This window comes from Pogona vitticeps, chromosome 1 (genome assembly GCF_051106095.1).
Source record: "Pogona vitticeps strain Pit_001003342236 chromosome 1, PviZW2.1, whole genome shotgun sequence".
Taxonomy (NCBI): domain Eukaryota; kingdom Metazoa; phylum Chordata; class Lepidosauria; order Squamata; family Agamidae; genus Pogona; species Pogona vitticeps.
This window is the reverse complement of record NC_135783.1, coordinates 343768350-343792144: the sequence shown is the minus strand read 5'-3', so window position 1 is coordinate 343792144 and position 23795 is coordinate 343768350. Positions and strand designations below refer to the sequence as shown.

At 41.9% G+C, this 23795-nt stretch overlaps 1 protein-coding gene across 2 annotated transcripts in view; it reads right to left on the bottom strand.

The window, feature by feature from the left end:
- AHNAK2 (AHNAK nucleoprotein 2) overlaps window positions 1–23795 on the bottom strand; it is a 128954-nt gene that overhangs the window by 82164 nt on the left and 22995 nt on the right. Inside the window, exon 1 of one of the 2 annotated variants that reach the window (XM_078383836.1) lies at window positions 12069–12422. The exons of the other annotated variant lie outside the window; for it this stretch is intronic. The gene's annotated coding sequence lies outside the window, so the exon portion shown is untranslated. Of the gene's footprint in view, window positions 1–12068; window positions 12423–23795 lie in introns of those variants that run through there. 2 annotated transcript variants of the gene reach the window in all.

Sequence of the window (23795 nt, the reverse complement as noted above, 5' to 3'; positions counted from 1 at the left end):
AAATCACCTTCCTTTAGTGACCTTGTCCCCGCAGAAGGACCACAACCGTCCATTCTAGAGTTTCTGCCAATGTCCCCTTTTCTTTAGACTTGTCCGGGTCAGGTAGCAACCCTCCTACCTTCGAATTAGGGAAGTCCTCCAGCAACCCGCACATTCTATCATATTCGTATTCTCTTTTCTCCCCTTCTTTTCCTCCCCTTCCTTCTTTTTCTCCCTCTTTGGTACACTGAACCAGTGGTTCTTAACGTGGGCGATAATGCCCCCCAGGGGGCGATTTCATTTTTCAGGGGGGCGGTAGAACGAAAAGGGGCGGTATGGGGGCGGTGGAACAGAAGGGGGGCGGTAGGGGGGCACTGGAGCAAGCCAAACCTGTGAAAGCGGCTGCAGCCGTGGTGCTGGCAGTGGATATGGTGTTGCTGCAGCCGCCAGACGATCCAGCTCTTTCTGCCTGCCACGTCTCGCCTTCCTTCCTTAGGGGAGCACCGAGTGTGAATCGGGTGGAAGGAAAGGGTCTCTCGGGTCCCCATCCTCGCCCGGTGAAGTGCTGCCTTGCACCTGGGTGGGGAGGGAGAGACAAGCCCCGTTTGTCCGTCCTGCCTTCCTGCCCACCTTCCCACCCATTGCAAGGGAAGCGCAGAGAGAAACGGGTCAGTTTGGCATGGCATGGCAGGATTTCTAGGGACTGGGCTGGCTCGGGTCATCCTGGGTGGGTGGGAATTCGGCAGCTTTTCTGGCTTTTCTTGCTGTCCTGTTGTGGCTGGTTGGCAATTGAATTTTATTTTCAGGGGTCATTGGATTTAAGTGTCTTGAATGAATGAATAAATAAATAAATACATAAATACATAAATAAGATATTGCCGTGGAGAGGGGGTAATGATAACTTCCTCGATGGCTCAAGGGGGCGTTTCTTTCAAAAAGGTTAAGAACCACTGCACTGAACTATCTCCTCCCACTTTGCTCCCCTATATCCTCCTCCCACATGGGCAAAATTAACTCCTCCTCCCTTTTTCCCTCTCTCAATTCCACGAGACAGATTTCCTTTCCCCCCTTTGATTCCCTTCTTTTCCCTTCCTCTACATTCAACACCTCACTTTCCACTGTCTTCCCTACTTCTATATCTCTCTCCCGCTCAGATATCTCTAGCTGAGGGGATGGCTCACTCTGTTCTTTCTCCTTTGGGTCTACCGCTCCTTCACAACTTGTTTCCCGAGCTGGGGGCAGTTTCATTTTTGGACTATTGTTTACTGGAACCCTGTAGCTAGTGTGACTAGTGCTGAAGTTAGCTAGGGATTTGTAGTCCAGAAACAGTAATTTTTCTCAGTGCTGCATATTTTACATTAATGTCCCATTTGTAGTCCTACAATATGAAAGCCAATGAGGCTCCTCACAAGCTCTAAATGGAAAACTCTCCCTTCTACAGTGTGGGTGCAAACTGAAGTGTTGTAGACCAATGAATGATCCACTCAGGATACAATTCACAATCAAGCTATCTACATTTTTATAGATGTTATACAGATACTTATGGTTCACATGCTTGTGGCTAAGATATTTTCACACTAGATAAAGGAAAGGAAAGGAGAAATGTGCTGCTTATATACAATATAAGGTATGAATATATATCATATACCCATAGTGCTTAAAGCACTCTCTGCATGGTTTACAATTTTAATTAGGCAGACTATACATTGCACCCACAGCAAGCTGGGAACTCAATTTACTGACCTCAGAAGGATGGAAGGCTGAGTGAACCTTGAGCCGGCTACCTGGGACTGAACCCAGGCTGTGAGCAGAGTTTTGGCTGCAGTGCTGCAGTTTAACCATTGTGCCACAGGGTTCCAAAGATAAGAAATAAGTAGGTTTTAGATGCAGGTAATCCAAGACAATCAGACGGATTAAAAAGAAAAGAAAAAGAAAAAGAAGAAGAAGAGAAAAACAAATAAACTAGCCATACTCTCAAAACTTGGTACATGAAGTCACCTTAACAGCTTCCAATCCTGCTGCAGAGAGTAAGCCTAAATTATACATGTCTCAGAACAGGTGTGGCACTTTTCCTTTCTCCTTTTTTGAAAATCCACAGCCATCAAGTCAGTTATGACTTATGGTGACCCTTTTCAGCGTTTGCTAGTTAGAGATTACAGAGAAGAGGTTATCATTCCCTTCTCCCGGGGGGCAACCTGGGACTGTGTGCATGTTGCCCAAGGTGACACAGTCCGGAATGCATAGTGAGAACTGAACTTCTAACCTCTGGCTCCCCAGCGAGATGACTAACTTCCTCAGCTATCCAGCATTATTTAGAGAAGCGAAAGCAAAGTATACCAAAATTCTAAGCAGCAAATACAGGCTCAGCAATAGTGCTGTATTAAGAAGGAACCTCAGTTCCAGAATTGCTATTTGGGATTTTCCAGATTGCTGCTATTTTTTACACACAGACACACCTGCTATTTATTTATTTATTTATTTATTTATTTATTTATTTATTTATTTATTTATTTATTTATTTATTTATTTATTTATTTATTTATTTATTTATTTATTTATTTATGTGTATAAACTTTTAGATCCCACCCATAGCTTGTAAAATCTCTCTTTTTTTGGACTACTTGGCAACTTCTTCCTGTGACATTGTAGTCACAAGTTTGGATCTGGTGCCAAAAATAACTTTTTAAAATTCAGATCCCACTCTTCCACTGTTTCCATAATGCTCAGGGTCTCACAGGTGTCCAGGGAGTGTCAATGGGGGGGCATTTGTCTTCTCTTGACTGCCAAATGTTCTTATTATTTTAATGCATGTATTGCAAGGTAATGTGACTGAATGCAGTGCATCATAGTGACACATGCTGGGCACACGAATTATGCCAACGTGCCGCTAGGCAGGTTTGCCCCCTTCCTGGAAAGATCCCTGCAGACACCCTTGCTCAATGTGGTGAACAGCAGTTAAAAGCAATAAAAACAAGAGAAGAATACAAAATATAATCAAGCACAGAGATGACATGTTGTCAGTAGCCACCACTGGGAGAGATGGAGATAGGTTCTCAACATCCGTGAATTCAAAGGTGTCCAAATGTATCTGGGTTGCCAAAATGTTCAGGGCACAGCAGTTTTCCCGAGCTTGTTGCAGTAATTCACAGGTGTTGTGTGCACGCACCTGATCCAAATTTAAAGCTTGTGTTCTCTGCTAAGTGCCAAAACCTCTGATCCTGCAGCTTAATGTAATTCTCAACATTGTTATGCTTATTGCAGGTTTGTACATGGCAGGAGGTAAATTCGAGAGCCCCACCTAGATAACATCTGTGTCTGACAATACTGTATAACCTTAAGCATGTTTCCCCAGATTCTGGTCCATCTTGGTTCAATCCAGATTTAGATCATGGAAGTAAATTAAAGTTAAATTATCCTTGTCTGAAGTAACACCAAAACCAAAACAAAACAAAGCAACACAAACAAATAACAAATTTATTTCAATGTGAGTTTTTGTGGATTACAGTTTACTTCGTATGAGTGGATGGATGTGTGGCAGTGATGTGTCTGAGAAAGTGGGTTTTAATCAATGGAAAAGCACAATAAAGTTAATTTTTTGGTCTTGAAGTTGCCACAATACCACTGCTGCTGCTCAAACAGACTGACAGACTGTACACACAGACTTAGCTTGTATGTGTTATTCTATAAGGTTGTTATTGTAGTTTTATCCCCTGCTTATGTTTATCTTTCAGTGGTGGCTTGGCCATTAGAGGGGTGGGAGAAAAAATTTAAACAAAGAAATAAATGACGATCTCTCTGAAATCCTTTTTTGAATTATGTCATTGGACTACTTTTCCCATGATCCCTCATCATTGGCTATGCTGGCTAATTGATGGCAGATGCAGTCTGACAACATCCAGAAGGCCACACACTCCCCACCCCATGGTAACTTCCTGTGGGCTGCTGGTGGTTTTCTGTGGCGTTCAGCAATTGTCACCTATAGACTCCTTTCGTGCACAGCCATAACAAGGGCTAGCAAAGGGGGCTGTGCTGCTAGGCTTCAAAATTTATAGGGTACCAAAATTTGACGCAGCATTGGTATGAATTCACTTGCTGATACTTCCTGTTGTAAGGGCATCAACATGCCTGGCCTGAGCACACAGGCTGCCTCCAGCCACGCCCCGCCAGGCAGACAGAAAGACAAAATAGATAGACTTGTCACATAACGGACACATGCTCTCACATGCTCCTGCCAAGCTGGTCCACATCATTGCCCCACCTTTTCCCTATACAGTGGTGCCCCACATAACGAGCGCTTCGTTTAACGATGAATCCGCATAGTGATGTTTTTGCGATCGTTTTTGTGATCGCTTTGCGCTGTTTTAGATGGTAAAACATCACTTTGTGATGATCAGTAAGCGTTTTGCTTACCGATTTTCACATAGCGATGTTTTAAGAACAGCTGATTGGTAGTTCCAAAATGGCCGCCAGGTAAATAAAATGGCCGCCCGCAGTGTTTTCGCGCCCTTTCCTCACTTACCGGGCAGCGAAAATGGCGGCCGCATGGAGGATTTTCGCAGAACGGTGATTTTTTTGCCCATAGGAATGCATTAAACGTGTTTTAATCCATTCCTATGGGCTTCTTTGTTCCGCATAGTGACGAATCCGTATAGTGACAAATTTTTTGGAACGGATTATCGTCGCTATGCGGGGCACCACTGTACTTTAAATAAACAACTAAGTAACTAGACTACACGACCACTCTCACACCACCCTGGCTTAACCAATATGGCCACTGTTGCTAGTTATGGCTCTGCTTTTATGCCGAAAACCTTACTCCACCCTTCACAGTATATGATTGTTAGGACAGGTGCTCTATTTGAAGTCACAAAACTAAGAACAAAAATTAAATCAAAAGGCATGTATAGGGTAGCATTCTGTTTCAAACTTTCCTGGAAAGGACTTAATTTCCACTACAAACAAGACATAACCGCCACTGTTATCTGCATACTGCCATCGAACTGGCAGGTTCCAATATGCATGGTGTAATGGTTAGAATGTTGGGCTAACACTTAGAAGATCTGGTTGAAATCTCCATTTGATCATCAGGCTTAACTGGGTGACCCTGGGGCAGTTACTGTCTCTTAATCGTAACTTATGTTGTAGGACTGTTAGGAGAATAAAAACAGAGAGGTGTGCCAGATATTGTGCCATGAGCTTCTTGGAGAAAAGACTGGGTAGCAATTTAACAAACAAATAACTAATATAGCTATTATGAGAAATATCTATTGACAACAGCTGTATTCCTTATTCCCAGTCCTTGCCTAAAGCTATTTAATAGGCCCATCCAGATCTGCAGTCATACTGTGTATTTTGAATAACCCTAGATTACTTGGGAGTATACTTCAGCAGAACTTATTTATAAACAGGCCTTCAAACAGGCTACAACCTGGTGAAACGTTCCTCCCTTCTCTCTCCATACTTGCTTATATTTAATAAAGAACTATTTCATCATTTAGACCGAGCACTGGATTTCCTGGCTAGCACACTGCATGCTCGGTGAGAAACAATTATCATTCCAGCCTGCTTTCGTGTACATTTGATCTGAAGTAACTTCGGTCACTTTCAGTGGGACACTCCTAAGTGTGTGTAACTAAAACTGTTGACTTGGAAAGATATCTTGCTAGGTTTAATATGACTCACGCTGAAGCAAATGAGCGGAGGAGAGCAGCCTCAGAGGAAGTGCAGGCCCTTGTGTGATACTTGACTACAGTTATTGTTCAAAACTGCAACCACATAGAAATCTGTAGAAACCTATAGAAATCTGCTATCATGAAAACCTGCTCTTAGATATGTTTAGGCCTTCATACAACGTATTAAGTGCTTCGTAGCCAGAATTTAATACTGATTAGCAAAGTAGGAGATGGTGAGGCAGTCAGTGTTATAGTGGCAAATGTTACAGTGAGAGTGATCATCACTCATGGCCACACCTTCCTGAGAGTCCAAAAATGCAAGACGTGATGTTGATCTGTATCAGCAAACCTGTTCTAGCAGTTTTCAGTTTCACCTGGAGCAGTTCATTTCATAAAGCCAATGGGTATGAATTGCCAATTTGAGACCAAGCCACTCCACCCCCTAATACTTAGCATTCCAGCAAAAAGTAGCCCATAACAATATATGACTGTTGAGAAATTCCACTCCTACCCTCACCTCTGTGAAGATTGCAGCTGAGCCCACAGGGAAAGCTGAAGCGGTAACCAGGTGGGTAGGGGATTCTCGGATTAGCAGAGTCCTTTCAAATCAAAACGTCCTGTCACTTTGACCCCATGAACCATGGCTTCACTGAAACACTGGTGGCCATAGCATACCGGAATGCTATTTGTTTGTTAAGTGTCAAGAATGAACACTATAAACCCCATTTTTGTAGTAGCCGCTTGATCTGCAGCATGGTAGAGTAATCATGCCTGCAACTCAAACTTTTCTTAAAGGCACCATTTGAGGCCAAGCTGGGTTGCTCCAGCTTGCCAGACCTATGTGGGAACAACACAGAGTTGTTATGCGTACAAGTGTCATATGGAAAAACTATAACATGATCTGGAAACCTGGAAGCAAATCTGGCTTCTCAACATTTCCCAGGATGTCATGATGGCTGCACTGACTTTGGTTGTGTTGACTCTACACAAGATCAAGATTCTTCAGTCAAGATGTTATTTTCCGTCCTGTGCTCTTTTGCCTCCCTGTGAATGATCAGCTGTACTAATCTGTACTTTTGGTTTCTCGTTACATGACTGAATGTATTCTAGCTTTCTGGGTTTTATGGTTTGTATCCTACTCAAGAAATGCAGAGTAGAAAGGTGATCGCACATTCCTCCCACTCCAGCAGGCTCTCCTTTGCTTGCCCAGTCTTGTAATGATTGTGCGATCAGGTACACAATTAGCTGTATGATTACTCATTCAATAGGAGCACTGCTGGAGTGGAGGAAACACATGATAGCCTTCCACCTCAAATATGATACTGGCCTCTGAGTTTTATGATATCTTTGTCTTTAGTTATTTGCTTTAGCACTTCTTTGTTGGACATCCTGCCAGCTCAAGAGATTCTTAGCATCCTGTAGTAATTCCATATTAAAAATGTTTCTATCTTTTTTATATAGTTGCCTATTCTAGAGTCCATGATTCTTTGCCATACAGAATGACCATGAACATCTTGTGTAGTAGTACCATTTGTGTTCTCGAAGCCAATTTACATTTTTTTTATTGCATAGAAAATTCTTCATTTTTAAAAAGCTGCTCCAGGCCATCTCTATTCTGCTTTTATGGTATGGCTACAGTTCTAGTGTAAATTCAATCAAACATTCCGAGTTACTTGTATTCCATATTGCATCTTGAACTGCTTTTCTTGGGCTGTTTGCTTTTTACTGATCACCATGGACAAGAATTTGTTTAACATTTATTTTTTTTTTACTTTCATGTCTGGAGACAATATACAGCCATCGTAATTAGTAGACAATGAAACTCATTCAAAATAGAGATACAGATCCTGATAACAATTATTGTTATCAGGATGGGACTGGGAAACCTGTAGCCATCCAGATGCTGTTATAACTTCAGCTCCTATCAGTATCAGCTGCCTATTACTAATGGGAATTGTAGTCCTAAAATGGACTGGAGGCCACAGATTCTACATCCGTGATTTTGAACCTCTATTTACTTCTTTCAGAAAGCTGAGGTTTGGTTTCTGATATATCCACCATATCAAAATTTAAATACCAAACATATTCATTGGAGAGATACTGTATTTTTCAGTGTATAAGACGACCCCCCACGTTTCTAACCCCAAATTAGAAAATTGGATTGCTGCTTTCCCCCACCACTTCTTAAGTCCTGCAAAAGCAGGATCAAAGGGCTGTAGAAGTGGAGGGGGAAAGCGGCAATGAAAGGGCTCCAGGATGAAAGGGCTGCAATCGTGCAGCCCTTGGGGGCCTGTGAAGCCATCCAGGGTGGATGGGAAAAGCAGTGATGAAAGGGCTGCAGGATCGCAGTCCTTTGATCCTGCAGCCCTTTCATCGCTGCTTTTCCCACCACTTCGTAAGCCCCGCGGGGCTTAGGAAGTGGCAGGGAAAGCAATCCTGCAGCCCTTTGATCACTGCTTACTTCTGTGTATAAGACGACCCTCAATTTTTAGTATAAAGATTTTAGACAAAAGTATTGTCTTATACATGGAAAAATATGGTATATTTTCACTTAAAATGACATTCATATTCACCTACATAGTTTCTCCATCTTATCCTTACTTTGCATTCACAACAACTCTGCAGAGCAGGGCTATTCAGTGAGTTTCAAGGCTTAAACTCCTAAATCCCATTCCAACAACTGCTACATCATATGAGTTCTATGTCTCCATGCATCAATCAGACTCTTTTACATACCTGCTGTTGAAACTGGGATCAGAAATTAGTAGGGAGTTGTTAATAATTGTTTTGTTCAATTTGACCAAAGACTGCCACGCCATACCTTTATGTTTATAAAAAACAATTAGGAAAGGAGAGCCTGGGTGGGTGGAAGTCAGTGGCTCATGTAAATAACTGACATCTAACAAACATGATTCTGCGTTAGAATCCTTTTGGGGTGTCAGTGCTTGCACACAACTTTGTAAAACAGGGTGGGCAACGTGCTGCCTATGAGGGATCCCAAAGGGAGCCTTTTAATCCCTGGGACCTCCTAGCATTCCTAGGCCCCCTATTTAAAAATAGGGAAAAATAGATTTTTTTTTTAAATTATGCCTTCTAGGAGCTTGGGAGATATTTCTTCCAGGTTTCAAGATGTCCCTAGGTAAAAGTAAAGGCTACCTTCCCACCAAGGTGGTTCCTATTTATCTATTCGCATTTTTGCATGCTTTGAAACTGCTAGGTTGGCAGGAGCTGGGACAAGTGACAGGAGCTCACTCCATTGCATGGATTTGATCTTAGGACGGCTGGTCTTTTGACCTTGCAGCACAGAGGCTTCTGCGGTTTAACCGGCAGTGCCACCACGTCCCTACTCCACCCTAAATTTTTAACTTTTTAAGAAAACTGTTTTGACCACTAGAGGGTGTAAGTAGCCTTTATAATTTAAAAAGAAACCCTATTTTGTAAAAGCAATTTTCCAGGGGTAGGACTTGGTGGCTTGCGCAACCTTCCAAGGTACAGAGATGGGTATATGTGACTTCTGTGCCCCAGGGATTGCTCACTCCTGTTGCAAAGCAGTGTTGAGTTGTCACTTCCATACCCTGAACAGTTTGTGCACTGGACCTTGTACAGGTCACCTGTTACTGGGAGAGTTCTTTGGGGAGGTGTGTATGCAGTGTGTTCCAGTAGGCCCCCCACAGCTCAGCTCACCTATTCCAGTAAAGGGAGATCAGAGCTGTAAGGCAGGATAAAGCCCAGAAAGGCCATTTTCTGCAACTAGAACTTGCAGAATCTCCAGACAGCAGGGTCAGACAGAAAAGTAACTTCTCCAAGCCCTGAGATGGGCCACTGTCTGTGAATTTGAAGAACTGTTGGTATTCAGTACAGATAATACTGTGATGTACAGAATAATGGCGGGAGTGCCACATATTTCTTTGTCATAGCCACCCAATCTCAGAAATGGAACACTCACTTTTGCAAAACTATTTTGAAAAACAGGGCTGAAGGCGAACTGATTACTATGCAAGAAATAGGCAGGAGTTGGGCACTTTGCAGTGGAGACAAAGTCTGCTGAATATCCCTCACGGGTACCTCCTTCCAATCCACTGAAATCAATCCTCACTCCCTTCATTTGCAGGTACCCTTTGGGTATTTACTCTGTGCACAAGGTGGCCCTACGTCCTCCTCAAAGAGAGCAAGTGTAGGGAACTTTTGTCCCTTCAAACTGCAGTTCCCATAATAACCCCATACAATTGGCCATGTTGGCTGAGGGCTTCTGGGAATTGAAATCCACCACACGTGAAGGATCAAAGATTGAGAAAACATGCCCTGTCTTGGTCATGCAACACAAAATGTTGAGACTTCTGTCTATGCAGAATTTGGGCGGTGGCTCACATAGAAGTAGCTGTTGAATCAAGAAGGAAGTAAAGTAAGCTGAGGCTTTTGCAGCTCAGCTTCCATAGACTTTCTCCTTTTGTGGCATCAAATAGCTTCCGACTTAATGGTGACCCTAATGAAGTTTTCAAGGTAGGCAAGGTGTTGAAGGACTGGCTTAGCATGGCCACTCATCGTTCAGTTTCCATGTAAGAAGACATCCAGACAGACATACAGCTCACGATTTGGGTTGCTTTTGATGATATCTGATTCGAATCAAATTATAGCATAGATACGGTACATATTTTGACTTAGAGAGATCCATCACACTCCTTTTTAGAGCCATCCTGCTCCTTTCTGGCACAGCACAATTCAGAGTGCTCTTAATTATCCCATTCAGTGTGAATAGTTAGTTTGCACCAAAATAGAGTTGTGGGCTTTATTATTCAAGGGGACAACCCTGTGAAATATTTGGTGGGTTATAGCAGTGGTTCTTAACCTTTTTGAAAGAAACGCCCCCTTGAGCCATTGAGGAAGTTATCATCGCCCCCCTCCCCGTGGTGATGATATCTTATTTATTTATTTATTTATTTATTTATTTATTTATTTATTTATTTATTTATTTATTTAAGACACTGAAATCCAATGACCCCTGAAAACAAAATTAAATTCCAAGAAAATGAAATGCCCCCCAAAAAGTAACATTTAATGATTTAGTTGCAAGTGAATTTTAAGATGCAAAAAGAAATATAAAAAGGGCATAAAAACAAATGCAGGAACTAAAAATTTCAAGACATAAAGTCTGAAACGAAATTAAAATTGGAGGAAAATATATACATTCATGCACACTGTAAAAAGGCTGCAGCCATCTTAACAGGTTTGGCTTGCTCCAGCGCCCCCCTACCGCCCCCCTTCTGCTCCAGCGCCCCCACGCCGCCCCTTTTCGTTCTACCGCCCCCCTGAAAAATGAAATCGCCCCCTGGGGGGCATTATCGCCCACGTTAAGAACCACTGGGTTATAGCATTGAAAGAGATGGCGGAGAACCTCCTTCCTCTATGTTCATACTGTACTATTTAATTTTTTAAAAAATATTTTCCTATTGCTGCAGTGCTATTCTAGTTAAACAAGATGGCATTATGTGTATTATGCTAGCTAGATGCATAGCTGTTTCGCTATGTCACTTACTTTATTTAACAAAAAAAAAGTTGCCACAACCCACTGACAGCTGCAAGAAAAGGTAAGGAAGGGGTTAGAAAGGGAAATGTTATTAATTGCAATGAGGATAGATTGGAGTGATCTAGAGACCTGTCTGGATCCTTCTCATGGGAGAAGAAACATTGATTAGTGTGAACAGAAAAGATTACTTAAGTGAGAGATTAAACAGATCACAGTGAAGATAAGAACCTTTTATGCACCAGACTGCTCCAACCTCCCTCATCTGGATGTGCCTTAAGACCACATTTTCTGAGTTCTTGTCCAAGAATCCATCTACTACCCCACACTGGCTCTCCACATATTATCAGTATACAAAAGCCACTTCCTATACATGCTTGGTTGAGGAAGAAAAACTCCTGCTGATCCTGGTGAGACTTGAGTTTTGAGACAACACACTTCAGATCTAGTGGCAAGCACTTAAACCTAAGATCAGGGGAGATGTGGCTTTCCCAGGTGTGAATCTCATTCTCCTTTAAGACTTGTGTCTCCTTGCAATACACATAAAACAAAGCGCCCATCAAGCTCTGCAGCTTCTATCTACATTAGAAATTCTTGATCCAAAAAGATGCACCAAGCAGCTATGCAAAACCCATAATTCTGCACCCTCAGATGTGTTGTTGCAGGTTTACTTCCCTGACACAGCAAACCAGACAAAGTGAGTGTGCAACATTGCTTGGGGATTTCACTCATCAAATAACTGGCATCTCGACAGCATCTGATATAGTACAATCTTTCTTATCACAATTCACGCGTGCACACAGTGGCCAAGCCAATTGTTGCCTTGCATCCTGAGCATAAACGCTGTCTCGCGACCGAGGCAGAAGAGGGTGAAAACGAAAGACAGAGAGGCTTACCCAAAGGGGGGGGGAAAGTTCTGCAAAGTTCTGAAGCCAGACTAGATGAAGCTCTGCCTCTGTGGGATCAAGCAGTCCCTTCTTTTCTCTGTGCAGCAGCGTTTGGCGAAGAGCAGTGCGGAGGTTCAGGAAAACACAAAATGTTGCTGTCTAACTCGTGTGGGGAGTCCCTCCCACCCTGGATCCAGTCAGAAAGAGCACTGCCTAGTCCTCCCTCCCTCCCTCCCTCCTGACACACACCCACCAGGAGTTTCTGCCACACTCCCAACTCTCTCTGTGTGAAGTTGCAGCTTTCTTTTGCAGCCTGTGAAATCCCATCTCCCCTGGAGGAAAGCAACAGCTGGACTGCTTCATTCAGAGTGGCATGGAGCAACTCCACGACTTTTCCTTGTCTGGATCTGACTCACTCCTTCAGACATGAAGGAGGAGGAGGAGGAGGAGGAAGAAGACAACTGGTTTATTGCAACCCTGATTCTGGCACTCTTGAATCCACTTTGGTGTGCATCGGTATGGATACAGGGGTGGAGAGAGACAGAAAGAGAGGCGGCGCAGCTGAAAGTTTTCCTCTGGCTGCCAAGGCACTGAAGATGGAGACCCAAAACAAACATCTCTCTTCCTGAAATTCCTTTTCCAATCTTGCTTCGGGGCAATGAGTCATTGTTACACTCATCTCTCTTTCTTACACACAAGCACATACACACACACACACATACATGAGAATCTACACAGAGGCATCTATGCAAGCGCTGAAGAGTTATTGCACACCAAGTTCAGACTACAACTCCCAGATTTCTGTCGACCAACGGAAGTTGCAGTCTAAAAAAAGTAACTTTTTCAAGCTCTGATCTTTCCACAAACAACATCCTCAGAACTTCTTTTTCTAACTGCCTCCTGCACTTTCTAAGTAGGAAAAGTAACTATCTGAGCATCTGTCATGTTGGGCTAGAGGGTTTCTGCGTTTGTTGTTGTTGCCATCATACTACAACATCTTGCCAAGGTTGCATGCTAGCATTTTTCAGCCATGAAACCTTCCAAAGACCACACACATGTCAGCTGGAGTGCTCAAGCTCCTGGGGTGTGGCTGCATGTGATAGACATCATAAGGACTGGCAACGTGTCTTCTTTACACAACACTTCCCATTATTTCTGGGGCCAAGAACAAGCTGAAAAACATCCTGGCTGCGGTCCAGCTCAAACATAGCCATGAGTGCAAGTTCTTTGCAGCTAACTCGAGGCCCACTGCTGTTAACAGGATAAACTTATATCAATGTATCTGGTGGTAAACCCCACTGAACTCAGTGAGACGTCTTTCCTCATGTTCCTCAGACTTTGGAAGTAAAAAATCCTAAGTAATGTAATGTATTCTAATGCATTACATTTTTTTACAACAACAAATGACATTATATTTCAAAAGAAATGTAAAAAGAAGGATCACAGTACATTTTGATGTGTACTAAGTAACTAGTTACTTTTACAAGGTATCTTTTATAAAGAGAAGTTGTGAACAAGAAGAGAGGGTCCCTGTACTTTTAATAATACCTTAGAAGAGGAAAATTCAATGCAAACTGTACTTGAAGTGGCATTAAAATGCAGTGGTGATCACTGGTGGCTTTTTAAAAAAAGATTATGCAAGTTCATTAAATGCCAGATTAATGCCTTTTATATATGTCAGAAGTAGCCTATATTCCTTTATTTCCAAGTGGCTAGCTGAGTTACGGTGCAGCTTTACAGCAAGGGAAATTTATTTATTTATTATTTATTTATTTGATTTGTACCCCATCCATCTGGTCTACATGACCACTCTAAGGTGGCTAGAAATGCGAATTTACTTGGAGTTGCAATGGGGAATTCAGGTTCCCTCGGGTCTTTCCACCTTTAATGACCATGCAAAGAGAGAGAGGAAGCCTTGTTTGCAGCTTGTTTGCAGCTCTGTTTATAGCCCAGCAAGTTACATGGCAAAGCAGGAACTGGTTAATCAGCTGTAAACAAAGCAGCTTTGCTGCAAGCTGTTAAAAAAGAAAGGGCTTTGTTCATCCTTATCATTAAAAAAAGTGGGGGGAGAAAAATAATGCTGATGGGCTTTGTTTGCTGTCCCCTGAGTGTGTGCTGCTTCCTCCTTTCTGTTAAAAGAGATAAAAACTCTGCTCACCCTTTGCTTTCCTTTTTTTAAAAAATCTTGCTGATGAACTTTGCTCACCATTCTCTGAGTGTGTGTTAATGTGTTGGTTTTTCTGCATTGGATCAAGTGATCACATATTCGAACTGATGTAAATGGATCAGTTTCTTAAAACATGGAAGCTGCAGTAGTGGAGGGGAAAATTTACAAATTGGGAGGGGGGGACTCCAGACTGATTTGTATTTTCTTTTGAGTCTTGCGGTCAACGGAAAAATGCAAATCTGCCTGCCCCACATCTATGGTAATTTCCACATTTTCCCCCAGGGTAGTCATGTGCTTAGTCTGCTGCAGCAAAAGGAACAAAGAGACTTGTGGGACCTTACATTTTATTTGATATAAGCTTTTGTGAAGTGCCCATGAAGAAGGGAGCTGCAGACAATGAAAACTCAGGTCAAATATTAGAGGCATGCCAATTTGTGTTTTTAGACTACAACTCCCAGGGTTCTCCATGCAGCTCAACTGCCAGAATGTCTGAAGGATTATGGGAGTTATAGTCCAAAAACACAAATCCGCATGCCTCTAAGTAAATATACCTTGTTGGCCTGCAAAATACTACAAAGCTTGCTGTTATTTTTGATGTAACCAATTAACAGAAGATTTGGAATCTTTTTCTTTTGATTTTTTTAAATCGACTTTCTATTATTGTTACATTTTGTTATCTCTGCTGCCCAAAGCAGTAGCTTTGTTACTAGTTGGGAAGGATAAACAAACAAACAAACAAACAAATACAACTACTCTATTGGGCATTTCTTTAACAGAAGGGACATTGTTTAACCATGTGGAGTTGAAGTCTATCCATCTGATGACCAAGGCTGCAGTCCATGAAAGCTTATGCCGAAGAAAAGATGTTAATTTTCAGGGTGCGCCAACCCTTTGTTATATCTCCTGCGTTATGACCACGTATCTAAAAAACCACCAAAAGCAAATATACAGAGAGGTGTTTCTGGTGGCTGTCAATCCAAAGGAGTGGAACTCCCTTTTCTTGAGAGCAGATATGGTGAAGGTGTGTGGCTACACGGAATGCAATTTGGACTTGAGACCCATCAGTCTTTGTCAAAGTAGCTAGTCGACAAGTAGGATAGAGTTGATGGATGGGAAACTCATGAGTTTCCACATAGCTGAGCTAGAAGTCTCTTGAAATCTGAGCCTGAACAATTTTAAAAGAGTTTTAAATGCTCCACTATGTATTTGAGTTTATTTGATTAATTTCTAGCCTGCCTTTCTGACTCTCAAAAAATGGAGCCCAAGGTACTCTCGCAGAATTCGTCAATTTTATTTTATGCCATATAATTTGATATTGTATATTCTACTATTCATTTTTGTTTCATAAGTATGAACATAATAAACATAGACCATTGATCCTTCTTGCTTCAATACTTGTCAGATATTCCAGTTACGACAGATGAAAATGGAGTTGTTCACATAAGAACACAAGATGGGCTTTGTTAGATCAAACTGAAATCCTAGCTAGTCTCTATCCAGTTTCACTCAGTGGCCGATAAGATGGCTGTGGGAATCCCAAAAACAGGGTGTGAGGAGAATAGACATCTTCTCATGCTGTTGTTTGGTGACTGATAATTTAGAGCAGTGATGGAAATATTTGAATTTACTTGATTTCTTTTTTCACCCAAAATGTAAGTGTTGCAGAATTTTTGGTTAAATTTCTCTAACTGCACAGAAATGCAAGCATTCACAGAGCAGAATAGTTTCAATGTCCCCAGATTAGTTCACCCCCTTTTCCTCATAAACTGGCATTTGCAGTCTCAATAACTCGCTGTGAGACATTAATAGGAGAAAGAATGAAAGTTTCCATTACAGTGGAACCTCGACTTACAGACGGCTCGACTTACAAATTTTTCAAATTATAGACTTCTCTGGCTGCAAAATTTAGGTTCGACTTGTAGCCGGAGAATCAACTTAAAAACCAGAGAAAAACAAAAACGGAACAAAAATGGCTGGTTACGGATTAATCAGTTTTCAATGCATTGTAGGTCAATGGAGACTCGACCTACAGACTTTTCGACCTGCAGCCACCATTCCAATACGGATTAATTCTGTAAGTAGAGGATCTACTGTACTTACAATTGAACAGATCAAAAAGCAAACTGACAAACATGATTGCTTTCAACAACAATTCTTAACTCACTGCTTCCAACAGACAACAGAGGAAGAAAGAGACACAAAGCATAGAGGTGTGACTCTCCTTGAATTCAGAGATAAGAGGGAAATATTGGTTAGTGCTGGTTAGATTGACAGTCACCCCTGCTGAGAAAGTTCCCTTTAAGCCACACCTACTAAAGGCAGCATGCGAGCCTGTAAGAACTCCAATGGTAAGCCCATTTTGTTTCATGTCTGCATCAGTTAGGAATGTTTTTAAGAAGTCTGCAGAGACATTAGTATACATTTCCACAACATTTCTCCTAAAATACACATGAATGCAAGTTTTCTTAGTCATGCTTGCCTCAGTTTTATTTTCATTGATGCATATATTAAGGTATAATGGTCCCACACGGACATGTTTTGGGGTTAAAAGAAGCCCTGAAGAACTTCAAAGCAAAATTTAGAACTGTACAAATATCAACACAATTTCCAAATGATTTAGGAAATACAAATTTGATAATTGGCATTGGAATCAAAATGAGTGAAATTTATATATTTAAAATGGTTTTTACCCTGCCTTTCTCCTTAGCAGCTTCAAACAATTAAAAATTTATTTAAAAGCTGAAAACAGTAACTATATCAATATTAAAAAAGGAATTAAAACAGTATTATATTACAAAAGTAAATAAAATCAATATTAAAAACAACACATTTAAAAATAACAGAGCACAACAATTTTAAAATTAAAAATCCAATTTAAAAAAACCCTCTCAGGCTGCCAGTCATGAAAATAAAATATTCACATGAAATGTGACAATAAGACGTGAATTGAGGGTGTGGTCACACAGGGAAACAGATCACGTTGGGGACCACTTGTGCAGGCGTCTGGTGCAATCTGTTTCTTGGTGATTTCATGGCTGACTACATGACATACATGGAATTGTGCTCTAGCTTGACCCTGATCTGTACGCAAGATGGAGCTTTTTGATCTAACTGTAGGGCTACTACTTTTGGGGACTAGACTAGAAGTGATATGTCAACAGACAGATCATCTTAAGGATAATCACTCCCTTTCTGGTGTGACTGGCTGCACAGCTTTCCCACTGTCTGAACACACCCTAAATTAATTTCTCTCTCATCCCTAATTCAGAGCATTACTGTCTTTCCGAGCCTTGAGGTAGCGTGTTGCTATCATGACTAGCCTCTGATAGTCATTCCCTCCATTAACAATAACAACAACGATAATGTGTTATGTTCAAGGTGTCTACCAGTTTGGAGCCAGAAATCCCACCAGATCTTGACTTCATCATTTTCTGACACCTTCTCTGCCTGATGATCCCATGGGATCCCTTGGGAATATCAGGATGATGGAAAGTTATATTTTTGGAGACTGTAAAGTTATATTTTTTACGTAGTGACCAGTGCACTTATTTTGCCAGTAACAGAACAAAGAAATGTCTGGATGATTGACATTGCAATTCCAGGAAATGCCAGAGCTGGAAATAAAGAATTGGAAAAACCAGCAAAATACAGAGATCTGGCAATCAAACTCTTTTGCTCGTGGATGAAACACACTTCAGTGGTCTCCATAGTCATTGGGGCTTTGGGAACAATATCAAGAAATTTCACACAGTACTATAAGCATTCACAGATACCAGAAATTACACCATCAGAGTTACAAAAAACCGGCAATATTAAGAACAGCACGCATACTGCACCAATGTTTTTCATTAAAACCTGTACCTGCTATATAATACCAGTCAGTGTTTTTATAATTTTGAATGTGTCTGGTATTTTTCAACAACAGCAACGTACCGTCAACATACTGTCAAGTCAACTCTGACTTAGGGTGACCCTTTTTCAGGGGTTTCCAGATAGAGAAAAATCAGAAGTGGTTTATCTTCTCCTTCTTCCAGGGGTCGCTCTGGGGCTGTGCGCTCAAGGCCACACAGGCTGCCTCTGTGGAAATTGAACTCCCAGCCTCTAGCTCTGCTACCAGATACCTAAATCATTGAGCTATCCAGCCAGCTATGAATTTATCTAATCTCCCTTTAAAGCCTTTTAATTAAACGCTTGGTTCCGTGCTACCACAGTCTTCTAAGACTAACCATTTAAGGATTAGAGCTATATCATGTATCGAAGTATTCATGTTCTATTTACACTGAAAACCAGGCGTTTGCACTCGTTTTTAATATTTTTGTGACTTCAGGTCAGGGCGTGTTGCTAATGCATCCAAGACACTAACAAGCGTGAAATGTTGGCTTGGCAGAAACTGGTTTGTTAAGTTTAGTCCAGGCCCTCCTCTTGTGATTTCCCCACTGGGGAAGGGGAGGGAAAAACTGAAGATTAATGGCTCTGATAAAGTGCCAGAAGCAAACAATCTTCAGGAATATTATCTCCAAGGAGCTGCAGTGGTTCAGCCTTTACCCCACTCAAAGCACAGTTTGGAAAAATGGAAAAAAGAGACAACTTCACACAAAGTGGAAACATTGCTCTGGATGTGATTTGCCAGCAACTTACAACAGAGCAAAACAACAACAAAAAACCCACAAGAGACAATAGCAAATGGAGATTATACTACTTGATGAAATATGTATGATTCACATTATGGTGAATGTTCTCTTTAGCCTACAATTTTATGCTAAACAGCACCCTTTCTTCCCACAAATTCTGGAATTCCACGATCCAACTGGCATTCATGCCTGTAAGCAAAATCCCCTAGCATGTGTCATAAGTTGCGAGAGGGGACAGCTGAAGCAAAATGTGAAACCCATGACATCCCTGGGTAGAACTGGGAAAGACTTCTGCATGCAGTTTTGGGGGAAACCATTGCCAGTGGAGCAGAGAAGGTTCAGCTGATGCAAAATGCAACAGATAAGGAGCTAATTGGTACATGGTACTAAGCCCCATGTGGGGGGTGTGGTGGAGCTGTGGAAGCCACCTTGCTGCAAGGCTGGAAGACCAGCCTTCATAAGATCATAAGATCGAATCCACATGATGGAGTGAGCTCCCGTCGCTTGTCCCAGCTCCTGCCAACCTAGCAGTTCGAAAGCATGTAAAATGCAAGTAGATAAATGGGTACCACCTTGGTCTAGTCACGCTGGCCACGTGACTACGGAAACTATCTATGGACAAACTATCTATACGGCTTAGAGACAGGGATGAGCACTGTGCCCTAGAGTTGGACACAACTGCACTAAATGTCAAGGGGAACCTTTACCTTTACTACAGTAAGCCCCATATATCACTCTGAAAGATTGCCCTGGTCACCAGTTGCTTTTTGGGACCAATTCATACTTTTAATCAGGGATGTTGTCAAGTCTTTGGGTCCATGTCCCAAACCAGAGTCGGAGTCTTTGGTATCAAGTCTCAAGTCCCAAGTCCCAGTGCCTACGGAAAAGAAGGGGAGGAGTGGGTGTGTTCTAACGTCCGAGTCAATTCTGTCATTGAAAAAAAAATATCTGAGTTCAGTCACCAGTGCAACTTAAGTCTGACTGGAGAGCAAGTCCCAGAACTCTAATTCCCCAACCCTGGTTTTAATCTTTGAAGCCCTAAACAGCTGGGAGTCTAGCTGTTTCAAGAGACTACCCTGTCACTTATGAACCTGTCCAGAAACTACAAATCTTCAAGAGAAGTTATCTCGAGAATACCATCACCTGCAAAAGCCAGCTTGCCAGGAACACAGGACAGGGTCTTCTCCTGTGTTGCCCCCAGACTAAGGAAGGCACTGGCCTCAGAATTATGACCAAATGTATGGCATTTGTTTGATCCTTTTTAGTATTTGTGTTGTTTGCTTTTATATTGTCTTTTAATGATGTAAGCTGCCTTGGATCCTTTTAAGGGGAAAGGTGGGGTAAAATAATTTAGATAGATAGATAGATAGATAGACAGATAGATAGATAGATAGATAGATAGATAGATAGATAGATAGATAGATAGATAGATAGATAGATAGATAGATAGATAGATAGATAGATAGATAGATAGATAGAGCATTTCGTACTAAATTTGGGGAAATTTGGGGGACTACAATGCCCAGAATCCACATAGGTGTAGTTTCCCAAAGTAGCTTTTCCCAGATCTCATTGTTTTTACAAAGGGTACTTCTTTTCATTCTAACCAGTAGAACTGCTGGGGAGGCTAAATCCACTCATACTAGAGTAGACACATGGAATTAAGGAGACTTGCATAAGTGTTGACTTGAGACTAATTCATTTAATGGGTCTACTTTAGATAGACCAATAACTGGACATAGATCATGACTGTTATTGCTTACTGCGATGATTTTATTTGTTTTATTTGTTTAATCTGTCTGTCAGCCGCTTTGGGTATTTTTTTTAAAAAATAGAAAGGTATGATAAAAGTGACGTGGTGGTGCTGCGGGTTAAACCACAGAAGCCTCTGTGCTGCAAGGTCTGAAGACCAGCAGTCGTAAGATCGAATCCATGTGACGGAGTGAGCTCTCGTTGCTTGTCCCAGCAACTGCCAACCTAGCAGGTTGAAAGCATGTAAAAATGCAAGTAGATAAATAGGTACCACCTCGGTGGGAAGGTAACAGCATTCCATGTCTAGTCACGCTGGCCGCATGACCACGAAAACTGTCTATGGACAAATGCTCGCTCTACGGCTTGAAGATGGGGATGAACACTGCGCCTTAGAGTCGGACATGACTGGACTAAATGTCACGGGAACCTTAGGATAAAAGTGAAGTATGTCCTTACACACTAAGCTAGCTGGATCACTGCTCTGATATGGTGCCTAATTAAGAAGGTTCCAACCTCTTTCCCTGCAAACGTTTGTTTCATTTCTTCCAGCCAGAGACTCCAAGGTGGCTCAGGATGATTAAAACAGGGTAGATTAAAGACACAATAAATTACAAAGTTAATAAAAGAAAGTTAAAAAGTTCTTAAACGTACATCAGTAATTGAAAAGGTTATCCAATCATTTTAATGCATTATAAACACACTTAAAAAGAACATAAGACCAGCATCCAGGAGGGATTTAGTTATTAAAAGTCTGACAAAAGAGGCAGATCTTTAAATGGTTGCCAAAAAGATAAAAGGAAAGGGGCCAACCTAACCTCTTGAGGGAGAGCATTCCAGAAACTAGAAGGAGCCACAGAGAAGCTCCTCTATATTGCATCCCTGTCAAACATGCCTGTGGGGACAGTGGAGGAGAGAAAGACCTCCTTGGAAGATCTTAAAATCTGAGGAGGCTCATATGGGGAGATACAGCCCTTCAGATAGCCTGGATCTATGCCATACTGTATAGGGGTGTGTAGATCACAACCAGCACTTTGAACTGGGCCTGGAAAAGAACTGGTAGCTTGTGAAGCTGTTGTAGCAGGGGAGTTCTATGCCCCCTGTAACCAGCCCCAGACGTTTCTGAACTATCTCCAAGGGCAGTCCTATGTAGAGTGCATTACAGTAATCCAAGCAAGCTGTCACTAAGGCATGTTCCAGCTTCTGGGTTTGGGGAATCCTCACACAAGAGGATCTGCACACAACGGGCCTTGCTCCCAAGCATGTATATAAAGAATTTTAGTTCCAAACCAAGTCCTCCAGAGACACCAGGAGAAGTCCGCTGAACAATGTCTTCTGATAGGCAGGTTCATTGCCCTGGAACTTTCCTGAGGACACATCCCCTGCTTAATTTTATAAGAGTTTATCTGTCACAGACCTTGAGAAGGACTTGGTCAGAGTGTTATCAAAAGGGCGCAGGGCATCTCTCTGCGTGCTCTTATTCAGGAACAAACTGGGCCAGAAGGCAACAATATCTCACTGTTGGAAATCATAGAATTATAGAATACAGTGGTGCCCTGCATGATGATGATAATCCATTCCATTAAAATCGCTGTACAGAGAAATCGTTGTCATGTGAAAACAGTTTCCCCATTGGAATGCATTAAAAACCAGTTAATAAATTCCAATGCGGAAATTACCTCATCGTCCAGTGAAGATCCTTCATAGGGCAGCCATTTTGTGAGTGCCAATCAGCTGTTTTTAATCGCTGTTTTCCGAAGAAGGGGTCCGGAAAACAGCGGGAGGCCATTTTGTGAAGCCGACGATCAGCTGTAAAGATCGTCATTTTGCAATTAAACGGTCTGCGAAGCACGGACCAAGTTGTCGTCAAGTGGAATTCCCCCATTGAAATGCCTGTTTCGTGAATCGCTATAGCGATTGCAAAAAGGCATCATCGTGCGGTTTCATCATTCTGTGGGGTCGTCGTCATGCGGGGCACCACTGTAATTGAGTTGGAAGGGGCGTATAAAGCCACTGGATCCAACCCCCTGTTCAAGGCTGGAATACAAATCAAAGTAGACAGATGGTTTCCCAATTTTCTCTTGAATGCCTCCAATGTTGGAGCAGTCACCACCTCCTGAGGTAACGGGTTCCATTGTCATACTGCTCTAACAGTTAAGATGTTTTTCCTCATATTCAGCCAAAATCTGGACTCCTGTAGCTTGAACCCATTATTACATGTCCCGTACTCTGGAATGATAGAGAACAGATCCTGTCTCTCCTCTGTATGACAGCCTTTCAAGTCTTTGGAAAATGCTATCATCCCCCGTCAGTCTTCTTTTCCCAAGGCTAAACATGCCGAGTTCTTTCAGTCTTTCCTCATAGGGCTTGGTTTCCAGACCCCTGATTATACTTGCTGATGTGTTTATTTAGGATTAGAGCTCAGAGAATCCTGAGATTCTGGATAGGAAATTCTGGAAGCTGTCATTCAAAAATGTAAGATTTCCAAGGTCTCGTATGCATGGAGGAACAACAACAACAACAATGACATCTATCTGGAGAATGGTGCAACCTTCATGAGTAAAGGAGCTATTCATCTCTGCTCTAACATTACCAAGAGTGTGGAGCTCCCCATGGTGATCTAAGCGCCAGCTGTTCAACCTGAGGCATTTATTCTTGTCCCTGACATTGGTCTGTAGGAGAACACGTTGAAAAGACTAAGGTGAGATGTCACCTGGCTGCAGGAGGCACTGAGCTCAGTTAAAAACAGGGCTTAGAAGCAACTGGTTCCAAATACTGTAGGTTGTAACCAGAACTTGGGAAAGTTACCTGGGGGGCTCCATTGTCCATACTGGCTGGCAAGGTTTCTGGGAATCCAAGCATATACCTTTTCTGAGCTTTTCTGGCACTCAGTTCCCTTTTGAAATATCTGCTACATAACTAGGTTACACTATGATTGTAAAATAATAAAGAATAACTTTATTCCATTTGGATGTAAGTTATTTCTAATTACACCTGTGCTTGTAAGAGTATGTGTGGTCTCACTGGGAGAAGTGTTTTATACACTCACCAGCAGACCGCAGTTTTCAGGTGTTCTTTTAAAAAGTAACTGTGCTATTTACTTTGGAGTAAGTAATTACTTTGGAATAAAAAAAGTAGATTACTTTGAAATAAGAAAGCAAAGCACGGCTTCTAAAAAAGAAAAAAACC